The sequence below is a fragment of the Carcharodon carcharias genome, assembly GCF_017639515.1.
Source record: "Carcharodon carcharias isolate sCarCar2 chromosome 33 unlocalized genomic scaffold, sCarCar2.pri SUPER_33_unloc_8, whole genome shotgun sequence".
Lineage (NCBI taxonomy): Eukaryota > Metazoa > Chordata > Chondrichthyes > Lamniformes > Lamnidae > Carcharodon > Carcharodon carcharias.
Genome location: NW_024470698.1, coordinates 70,832 through 81,164, shown reverse-complemented (window position 1 = coordinate 81,164; position 10,333 = coordinate 70,832). Strand labels below are relative to the sequence as shown.

The window sequence follows — 10,333 nt, the reverse complement described above, 5'->3', positions numbered from 1 at the left end:
GGAGGGTCATGGCGAGGGAGGGGGCAGAGAGGAGGGAGATGTGGGGAGAGAGAAAGAAAGAGGGGGTAGAGAGTGACGGATCGAGAGGGAATGAGGGAAAAAGGAGTGAGTGGGAGTGACAGAGGGAGTGAGGGAGAGAGAGAGAGAGAGAGAGAGTGTGGGATACATGGTGGGAGGTTTCTGGGAGTGGAGAGGGGTGAGCTATTTCTGAAGGAAGCAACGTTTGGGGGCAGGGAGACTGAGAACGGACCTTTCATTGGCCTCCAATCAGTTTGTGTAGCCGAGTTTAAACAGACACTGCGGGTTTTGTTTCACAGCCACTGGCTTTTCCAGTCGCTGACTATGGCCTAGCCTCCTGTCTCTTGCCTGCCTGTTGCTGTTCTCACTGAAAGCAGCCTCAGGCCTCCAGTGTTTGATTCCTGAACTAACACAGGCCTCCTGCCTGAATTCACTCTCCACCCAATTCTCCCAAACTATTCTCCCTCTGGCCTGCGGTGGTTTAGGTGGGGCCTGTCCATGGTTCAAGGTCCCAGATTTTAGATTAAACAGAAGAGCTCCTTCAAAAATGATTTGATTTCTCCAGCAATCAGTTTTCGTAAATGCAACGGATCAGCATTGCTGAGTAAAAGTAAACCTGTCCTGGGAGTGTTTGATGGGGACAGTGTAGAGGGAGCTTTACTCTGTATCTAACCCTGTGCTGTACCTGTCCAGGGAGTGTTTGATGGGGACAGTGTAGAGGGAGCTTTACTTTGTGTTTAACCCCATGCAATTCCTGTCCTGGGAGTGTGTGATGGGGACAGTGTAGAGGGAGCTTTACTCTGTATCTAACCCCGTGCTGTACCTATCCTGGGAGTGTTTGATGGGGACAGTGTAGAGGCAGCTTTACTCTGTATCTAAACCCGTGCTGTTCCTGTCCTGGGAGTGTTTGATGGGGACAGTGTGGAGAGAGCTTTACCCTCGATCTAATGTTGTGCTACAGCATCCCCTGGACAGTGATAACATCCAGGATTCCTGGCTGATTTCCGACCCTCTGATGCAGGAATGTTTAACCTGCTGACCCTAACTCACTGGCTCTGGAATACAGTACTGGTGGGGACAGGTCTATCACTGTATAACACTGGGGTACAGTACTGGTGGGGACAGGTCTGTCACTGTATAACACTGGGGTACAGTACTGGTGGGGACGGGTCTGTCACTGTATAACACTGGGGTACAGTACTGGTGGGGACAGGTCTGTCACTGTATAACACTGGGGTACAGTACTGGTGGGGACAGGTCTGTCACTGTATAACCCTGGGGTACAGTACTGGTGGGTTTTGGTCTGTCACTGTATAACACTGAGGCACAGTACTGGTGGGGACGGGTCTGTTACTGTATAACACTGGGGTACAGTACTGGTGGGGTTGGGTCTGTCACTGTATAACACTGGGGTACAGTACTGGTGGGGACGGGTCTGTCACTGTATAACACTGGGGTACAGTACTGGTGGCGACAGGTCTGTCACTGTGTAACACTGGGGTACAGTACTAGCGGGGACGGGTCTGTCACTGTATAACACTGGGGTACAGTACTAGCGGGGACGGGTCTGTCACTGTATAACACTGGGGTACAGTACTGGTGGGGACATGAGTGTCACTGTATAACACTGGGGTACAGCACTGGTCTGTCACTGGGACAGCAGCATTCTGAGGGGATGTGTTTCTGTTAGTTTTTGATGTGGTTGTTGAATTTTTTGGCTCTCTGATTCACTCTGGGGCATGTGACTGTGGCTATTTTCTCTCTCCCAGTGTTTTAATTGGAACTTGAGGATTGCGATCCTGAGGCCAGCATGTCGGGGGCCTCTGTGAAGGTGGCAGTGAGAGTTCGACCCTTCAACGAACGGGAAATCAGCCGCAATGCCAGCTGTGTGATCCAGATGTCAGGAAAGTCAACCAGTAAGTGTGAGCGTCGAGTGTGGGGGGGGGTGTTGGGGAAACGAGGGGTCAGCGATTGGGGGAGAGGAGAGGGAAGATATGGGAGTGAGTATTGAATGATGTGTGAGCCTGTAACATGTGTGTTTTGTAGGGGTGTTTCCCTTCTCCAGCTCCTGCCTGTGTGTGGGGGTAGGGATCTCTGTCTCTGCCTGTGCCCCTCTGTGATCACTCAGTCAGCTCCCTGGGCAGAGCTCCCTACCTCATCACTGACATCCTACCCTGGACAGGAAGCAGAACAAGGGAAATCTACTGGGGCCCTGCCAACAATGCCCCTCAACTGACAACCCAGACGCTATGCTGGGATCTTACTGTGCTCTAGATGGCTGCTTCTTGCCAAGAGAACAACCATGACTTTTTCTATTTCTGTTGTGTCAACTCTTTGCACACTTCAGACCCCCAATGGTCTGGCCCGTTTAACCGCCTCTGACCCCATTACCCAATGGTCTGGCCCCTTTAACCGCCTCTGACCCCATTACCCAATGGTCTGGCCCCTTTGACCGCCTCTGACCCCATTACCCAACGGCCTGGCCCCTTTAACCGCCTCTGACCCCATTACCCAACGGCCTGGCCCCTTTAACCGCCTGTCTGAGGAGCTGAGATCTTTTCCTTTCATGGTGTGTTGACTGTGAAGTGAGTGGCTCCATGTGACTCAGGGAGAAATATTTCCACTTGGAGCTGGCCTGTGTCCAGACAGCAGGAATCGGCCTGTCTGCTGAGAGTGGGAGGGACTTGGATCTGGAACCTTCAATCAGCCCCTCAGCAAAGCAGCAGGTTGTCCATTGATCCGGATTGGAGATCTGACTTCCTATCGGGAGAGGCTGGCAGTCAGGGCCACGCTGGGTAACTTCTCCCGCCTTTGTCTCCTAGCCCTCCCCTTTTGCCCTCTCCTCCCCTCCCCTCCCCTTCACCTCCTCCGCTCTCCCCACATTTCCCCCCCCCCCCCCCCCCTCCACATCTCTCACCCTCCACTCACACTTGCTCTATGCCAAACCACCAGCTGAACACACTGCACAGTCCGATCCCGGAGCCTGCATGTGTTTGAAGACCGGCTGCTAAACTCTTTGAAGCCAGCAGCTCAGCTCAGTGGAAACATTGCTGAGATTCCTGAGGCAGATCTGGACCAGGAAATGCTCCAACATGTTGTGGTTAACCCCATGTGGGCCACAGCGCAGTGCCTGGTGGTCAGGCAACCTCGGCCCATATTCCACAGTGTTCCTGGTTAGTTAGACCACTGCCCTGGAAACTTCTGCAAGTGTGAAGCTGATAACACTGTGGTGAGGGTAACGGTTGTGTTTGGAGGGGGAGGGGGGGGGGTGTGGTGTAACCTGGGCCCTGGGAGCCAACGATCTCCTTAACTCACGAGATCATGGAGTGAGGGGAATTCAAATCAAACCACGGGGTAGAGAAAGAGAAGCATGGAAAGGACCAGATTGAGAGAGAGGGGATGAGAGAGATTGAAGATACATTTTAAAAGCGAAGTTTTTCAAATCCCCAAATAGAACTCACTAGTGGAAGACACGGACTCCCCTGCTCATAATTGTTCACTTTCTGGGTCAGACTTTGGTCACAATTGTCATTGGGAAGGAAAGGTAAAGCTCCAGGAAGTATGACCAATGGGAAACAAAGCAGCAGGTTAGCGTGGGGGGGGTGGTGGATTCAACTTCATGGAAAATTATGAAAAAACTGAAAAGGAAGGAGAGTCCAGGAGAGACTAGAAAAGTCTCCAGAACACAAAATAGGACAGAGTGTTTGGAAAGGGCTAGGAATCTAACTTCAAGCACATCAGATAAAGGGACGACAATGAGAAAGGGGATGGGAAATACAGGACTGAAGGTGTTGTATCTGAATGCACGCAGTAGACGGAATAAGGTAAATGAGCTTGTGGTGCAGATTGAAATTGGCAGGTATGATGTGGTGGGCATCACGGAGACATGGCTGCAAGGGGATCAGGACTGGGAGCTAAATATCCAAGGATATACATCCTGTCGAAAAGATAGGCAGGTTGGCAGAGGGGATGGGGTTGCTTTGTTAGTAAGAAATGAAATTAAATCGATAGCAAGTAGGGTCAGATGATGTAGAATCTGTGTGGGTAGAGTTGAGGAACCGCAAAGCTGAAAAAAACCATAATGGGAGTTATGAACAGGCCTCCGAACAGTAGTCAGGATGTGGGGCACAAGATACACCAGGAGATAGAAAAGGTGTGTAAGAAAGGCAAGGTTACAGTGATCATGGGGGATTTCAATATGCAGGTAGACTGAGAAAATCAGGTTGGTAGTGGATCCCAAGGAAAGGAATTTGTGGAATGTCTACGAGATGGCTTTTTGGAACAGCTTGTGGTGGAGCCCACTAGGGAACAGGCAATTCTAGATTTAGTGATGTGTAATGAGGCAGATTTGATAAGGGAGCTTAAGGTGAAGGAATCCTTAGGAGGAAGTGACCATAATATGATAGAACTTACCCTGCAATTTGAGAGGAAAAAGCTGGAATCAGATGTAACGGTATTACAGTTGAATAAAGGCAACTACAGAGGCATGAGGGAGGAGCTGGCCAGAACTGACTGGGAGATGAGCCTAGCAGGAAAGACAGTGGAACAGCAATGGCAGGAGTTTCTGGGAGTAATTTGGGAGACACAGCAAAAATTCATCCCTAGGAAAAAGAAGCATACTAAAGGGAGGACGAGGCAACCATGGCTGACAAGAGAAGTCAGGGACAGCATAAAAGCTAAAGAGAAAGCATACAATGCGGCGAAGAGCAGTGGGAAACCAGAGGATTGGGAAGCCTACAAAGACCAACAGAGGACAACTAAAAAAGAAATAAGGAGGGAGAAGATTAAATATGAGGGTAAACTAGCCAGTAATATAAAAGAAGATTGCAAGAGTTTTTTTAGACATATAAAGGGTAAGAGAGAGGCAAAAGTGGACATTGGGCCACTGGAAAATGACGCTGGAGAAGTAGTAGTGGGGAACAAAGAAATGGCGGAGGAACTGAATAGGTACTTTGCGTCAGTCTTCACGGTGGAAGACGCAAGTGACATCCCCAAAATTCAAGAGAGTCGGGGGGCAGAGGTGAGTATGGTGGCCATTACCAAGGAGAAGGTGCTAGGAAAACTGAAAGGTCTGAAGGTGGATAAATCACCTGGACTAGATGGATTACACCCCAGAGTTCTGAAGGAGATAGCTGAAGAGATAGTGGAGGCGTTAGTGGTGATCTTTCAGGAATCACTGGAGTCAGGGAGGGTCCCAGAAGACTGGAAAATCACTAATGTAACCCCCCTGTTTAAGAAGGGAGTGAGGCAAAAGACGGGAAATTACAGGCCGATTAGCCTGACCTCGGTCGTTGGTAAGATTTTAGAGTCTGTTATTAAGGATGAGATTTCAGAATACTTGGAAGTGCATGGTAAAATAGGGCAAAGTCAGCATGGTTTCATCAAGGGGAGGTCATCCCTGACAAATCTGTTAGAATTCTTTGAGGAGGTAACGAGTAGGTTAGACAAAGGAGAGCCAATGGATGTTATCTACTTGGACTTCCAGAAGGCCTTTGACAAGGTGCCGCACAGGAGGCTGCTCAGGAAGATAAGAGCCCATGGTGTTAGAGGCAAGGTACTAGCATGGATAGAAGATTGGCTGTCTGGCAGGAGGCAGAGAGTGGGGATAAGGGGGTCCTTCTCAGGATTGTGGCCGGTGACTAGTGGAGATCCGCAGGGATCAGTGTTGGGACCACAACTTTTCACTTTATACATTAATGATCTAGATGAAGGAACTGAGGACATCCTGGCTAAGTTTGCAGATGATACAGAGATAGGTGGAGGGACAGGTAGTATTGAAGAGGTGGGGAGGCTGCAGAAGGATTTGGACAGGTTAGGAGAATGGGCAAAGAAGTGGCAGATGGAATACAACGTGGGGAAGTGTGAGGTCATGCACTTTGGTAGGAAGAATAGAGGCATAGACTATTTTCTAAATGGGGAGAGAATTCAGAAATCTGGAGTGCAAAGGGACTTGGGAGTCCTAGTCCAGAATTCTCTTAAGGTTAACTTGCAGGTCGAGTCGGTAGTTAGGAAGACAAATGCAATGTTGGCATTTATTTCAAGAGGACTAGGATATAAAAGCAGGGATGTGCTGCTGAGGCTTTATAAGGCTCTGGTCAGACCACATTTAGAATATTGTGAGCAATTTTGGGCCCCGTGTATCTCAGGAAGGATGTTCTGGCCCTGGAGAGGGTCCAGAGGAGGTTCACAAGAACAATCCCAGGAATGAAAGGCTTAACATATGAGGAACGTTTGAGGACTCTGGGTCTATACTCAATGGAGTTTAGAAGGATGAGGGGGGATCTGATTGAAACTTACAGAATACTGAAAGGCCTGGATAGAGTGGACGTGGGGAAGATGTTTCCATTAGTAGGAGAGACCAGGACCCGAGGGCACAGCCTCAGAGTAAAGGGAAGACCTTTTAGAACAGAGATGAGGAGAAACTTCTTTAGCCAGAGAGTGGTGAATCTAAGGAATTCATTGCCACAGAGGGCTGTGGAGGCCAGGTCATTGAGTGTATTTAAGACCGAGATAGATAGGTTCTTGATTGGTGAGGGGATCAAAGGTTACGGGGAGAAGGCGGGAGAATGGGGTTGAGAAACTTATCAGCCATGATTGAATGGCGGAGCAGACTCGATGGGCCGAATGGCCTAATTTCTGCTCCTATGTCTTATGGTCTTATGGTCATGTTTAGGGTTCCTGTGCTGTTAAATCACCAGATTAACTTTCTGGTGGCAATTCATGGACAGAGGCAGTTCAAAGGGGGTATCCAGGAGCTGAGAGGGATGAATCATCCAGTGCCACATGGTAATCAGTGTTTCTCACAGCTCCTGCAAGGTGATGGGGAGAGTGACGTCTGGGTCATTGACCCAGGGAATTAAATCTGTGGCACTGGGAGTTCCAAGGGTGTCGGAGTCAGCGAGGGGGGTAACCTGTCAGTTGCTGTTCTATTTCTCTGAAGGTGCTAGCTGTCAGAGATGTGTTGTCTCTAGATGTTATTTTGCATGGTTTGTGTTAGGGGAGTGGGGTGAGGACTCTGTGTTCTCCCAGGGCAGCGCTAAATTTAGGGTCAGTGAATCAGGAACTCCTGACAGTTGTTGGCATTTCACACCCATCTGAGCTGGTGGAACTTTGCAGCAACATAATGGGCTTTGCTGTCTCAGATTACACCGGCAGCCTGTACCTGACACTAATATTCAGCACGAGTGACTGAGGGTGAGAATGAGATTCTGGCCCCCTGTCCCTGTACGTACACGCTCACAAACTGTACTGTACGAGGGAACCTATAATATAATCTGTAATCTGACTCATGTAATGCTCCACGCCATGCCCTTATGTGTACGCCTCTGTCGCTCCACATCTGCACTGATACCCCTCCCTCCATCCCTCCTCCCCTCACCCACTCAATCCTAACCCTTCTTCCTCTCTGCATCCGCCTGGGTATTTTTTAAAAAAATCACTGATGGAATGTGGGCATCACTGGCTGGGCCCAGCTTTTATTGCCCATCCCTAATTGCCCCTTGAGAAGGTGGTGGTGAGCTGCCTTCTTGAACCGCTGCAGTCCATGTGGTGTAGGTACACCCACAGTGCTGTTAGGGAGGGAGTTCCAGGATTTTGACCCAGCGACATTGAGGGAATGGTGATATATTTCCAAGTCAGGATGGTGAGTGACTTGGAGGGGAACTTCCAGGTGGTGGTGTCACCATGTGTCTGCTGCCCTTGTCCTTCTAGATGGTAGTGGTTGTGGGTTTGGAAGGTGGTGTCTAAGGAGCCTTGGTGAATTCCTGCAGTGCATCTTGTAGCTGGTACACACGCTGCTGCTACTGTGCGTCAGTGTTGGAAGGAGTGAATGTTTTTGGATGGGGTGCCAATGAAGTGGGACTGCTTTGTCCTGGATAGTGTCGAGCTTCTCGAGTGTTGTGGGAGCTGCACTCATCCAGGCAAGTGGAGAATATTCTATCAAATTCCTGACTTGTGCCTTGTAGATGGTGGACAGGTTTTGGGGAGTCAGGAGGTGAGTTACTCGCTACAGGATTCCCAGCCTCTGACCTGCTCTCGTAGCCACAGTATTTATATGGCTGGTCCAGTTCAGTTTCTGGTTTCAGGATGTTGATTTTGGGGGATTGAGCGATGGTAATGCCATTGAATTTCAAGGGGAGATGGTTAGATTCTCTCTTGTTGGAGATAGTCATTGCCTGACACTTGTGTGGTGCGAATGTTACTTGCCACTTGTCAGCCCAAGCCTGGATATTGTCCAGGTCTTGCTGCATTTGGACATGGACTGCTTCAGTCTCTCCACTCCCTCTAATTCATAGTCACCTTTCCGTCTCTGCTCCCCACTCCCTCCAAGACCACTGTATCCTTCCTAATGTGTGATGGCCAAAACTGCTCACGGTGACTCCAGGTGTGACCCAGCCAGGGCTTTGTATAGCGGAAGTATGACTTCTGTCCTGTTGTAATGCAGACCACTAGATAGAAAGGCCAGTGTCCTGTGAAGTTCTTAGGAAGAAACTGTAAGATTCAGTTGGAAGCAGAACTGCAGCAACTATTAAAACGTGGATTCCTTTAGGCTCCTCCTAGACTCCCTCTGCTGGTACATGTGTATATGGTAGCCTTAAGTGGCAAAATACAGTTATTTTCAATCCACAACATCCTCCCCTTAGTCAATAGGAAGCATAGTGAGATTCAGTGGTTTGTTTCCAAAAGTGTAAACAATAACCTTAAACATAACTTGAACATTCAAATTCATCAGTAAACACTATCGTATTAAATATACAATTCACTCAGTCGTGTCACAATAAGATGAAAGATTTGTTCACCTGCTGAAAATAGTTTCCTTTGTAACATAATCACTTAAGTAATGGTGGACATGTTCTGTCACAAGTGGGATATTGTCTAATCTCAGGTGTAGTCATGTTTAACTTCATGTTGTTCATCTGAGATGTTGATGCTGGAGTTTGATTCCGAACGGGATTTTTGGCACTTTGCAGGATGGCACGTTTAGTGTGATGATTCATGAACTGTGCTCAGCAGTCAACAACAAATGGCTGGAGGTTATAAGGAGTTGGTTGCTTTCCGATATGACCATTGCGTTTTATTTGGCTTTAGTGGTGTAGTTCTGAATTTCCTCTGCATTTACCCTCGTTTGATCCTTCTTGTTATAACCCCAGCTGAGGTTACCACTGGACAAGCCTGATCCCCGGGTGGAGCCCAGCTTCATAGATCCTAACTTTTATTTGTTTGTTTAGATATGTGGAGAGTGGTTTCTGAACAGAGTCACAGGAGTCACATAATCAACTTAGCAAAATCATAAAACATTTAATGAGAAAAGATGAACTAGATTACAATACTCCTTCACCCACAACTATACCTTTACAGATATATACAGATTTGCAAGGATAACACAAATTACAAAAACTATTTTATACTTTAATGTTCACAATAAATACACAGTCCATGTAAACCAATAGGTCTGACCAACCTATGGTCAGACACACCACACTCTGAAACAAAGTGACAGATGCCACCCCAGACAGATGCTATGGATTTGTCATCAACTCCCCCTGGACGCTTGTCACACCGTGAGTCAACCAGTCTCACTGAACTCTGAACGCTGTCTTTCACACGAGAGTTTCTCTATAGCTATCTCTATTTCCTAACGTTCTGCTTTGATTGCGCACAGGTTGATGATTAGCTCCATGAGGTTGCTCAGATACACCGAGGCTCACAAGGATTTGACATTGTGGTTGTTTGACATGGTAAACATTGATTTGGTGTTCCAGCATGTGGCCAATTCATGGAAACCACCCCTTTTCCCTAAGGAGGGGTTTGGTTTTGACAATTCCCTGGTGACCTTCATGGGCTATGTCAACAACACATTCCCTCAGTGACTATGGAAGGACTATAAAGTTGCTGCGTAACATGAGATCAGGTGTTGTAGTAACGGAGCTCACTTTGAACATTGTGAAGACCTTGTGTGTGAGCCATTTAATTTGTAGACGCTCTCTCGATCACATCTTTCCAGTTTTGTAATTCCATAGTTGTCATATATAGTTTTCTGGCCTCACCTTGTTTTGTTAATGCTTTGATGTCAGCTAGTTTTCGTGACTGCGATTAGACTTATGAAGTTAAGTTGTGAGCAGCCTTTTCCACATGACTAGTGGGGCTGACTGTTGGTAACGGATGTCACGAAAGCTAGACCACTAGGCTGATACTCAACACGGAACTCGTACTCCTGTGGTTGGAGTGTCCAGTGCTCTATTCGAGTAGCAGGTTTGCTGTGTGGTGTTGAACAAGCTTACTCGTGGTCTGTAATTGGTGATGTACTTCAAACAGG

General features: G+C 48.0%; 1 long non-coding RNA gene across 1 annotated transcript in view; it reads left to right on the top strand.

The window, feature by feature from the left end:
* Nucleotides 1-10,333, top strand: part of LOC121274176 — a 34,520-nt gene that overhangs the window by 2,104 nt on the left and 22,083 nt on the right. The window contains exon 2 of the long non-coding RNA XR_005942228.1: nt 1,788-1,934. This is a non-coding gene — a long non-coding RNA (uncharacterized LOC121274176). The remainder of the gene's footprint in view (nt 1-1,787; nt 1,935-10,333) is intronic.